Raw genomic sequence first — 1043 nt, 5'->3', positions numbered from 1 at the left:
TGGAATGGAATAGTGCAGGGAGAGGGCAAGGAGCCCGGTGCTGCCATGAAGTGGGGCAGAGGCAGACCTTGTCACTCTGGATCAGCTTCTCCCATCCCAGAACACAGCATATTAAAGCAATTAAGAAAAGTTCTGCTCAACACAGGGATTTCGAGGGGAAATATGAATGTAAGGATACAGCATTCCTTGATCAGAGGGGAGAAATAGCGAAGAGTAAATTAAACACAGCTGGAATGAGCATAAGAAATAGATTAATTCCATGAGATTTTTTTTTTCTTTCCGTTCTTTACAAATTATTGGAGCTAGGAAAACTAGCACTTCTTAATTCTACTTGGTATGCAACCCTTTAATCCTCTTGCCTGTCAGCCAGCATGCACTGAATTCAAGTGCAAGCCATTACTCCCACAAACCCTTAATGGGGCACCTTTTCTTGTCCCTTCACATACCCTTCCCTCTTCCTTTTGTGCTGCTGTAAGAACATAGTCCCTTGGCAGAACACTGAAAAATATACTGGGAAATGATATTTGCTGGTATGTGGTGACAACGAACAGAGCTCATTTGGAACTGCAAGGTCAGCTTTTCCTCCTAATACGTTTGTCAGAGTGGGAATCATCCTTCATTTCTGAGGTTGCATAGCACCTAGCACAGCAGGGACCTGGTCTGTGGTTCAGGTATTAATGTAATGCAATATATATGGTAAATAATATTCAAGTTTTTAGATGAGGGCTTGCAATCTACTTCTGTGACAAGCATTCAGGCTGGCAGGACCTGAGAACTCCTAAGCTTTGTCTGCTTTATGGGGGAGAAAAATCAGGAATAATGCCATTTGACTGGCACCAGAGTGGCCATAGCCTGCTCTCATTCCTGCTGGACCCTAAGTAAAATGGCCAGCAAAGCCCATTGGGTGCTTAAGGATCAGGTTTGTCTTCACATTAGCCATGACTGTGGTCTGAGAGGGTCACTGAGCCCAAGGACCTGAGCCCAGAGAAGTCAAGGGAGGGAGCCAGAGCACAGAGTTGTCCAAATCTGAAAGAATATGCTAA

The sequence above is a fragment of the Meleagris gallopavo genome, chromosome 3 (genome assembly GCF_000146605.3).
Source record: "Meleagris gallopavo isolate NT-WF06-2002-E0010 breed Aviagen turkey brand Nicholas breeding stock chromosome 3, Turkey_5.1, whole genome shotgun sequence".
Classification (NCBI taxonomy): Eukaryota; Metazoa; Chordata; class Aves; order Galliformes; family Phasianidae; genus Meleagris; species Meleagris gallopavo.
The sequence above is the reverse complement of the archived record's forward strand: the minus strand, read 5'-3'. Positions refer to the sequence as shown.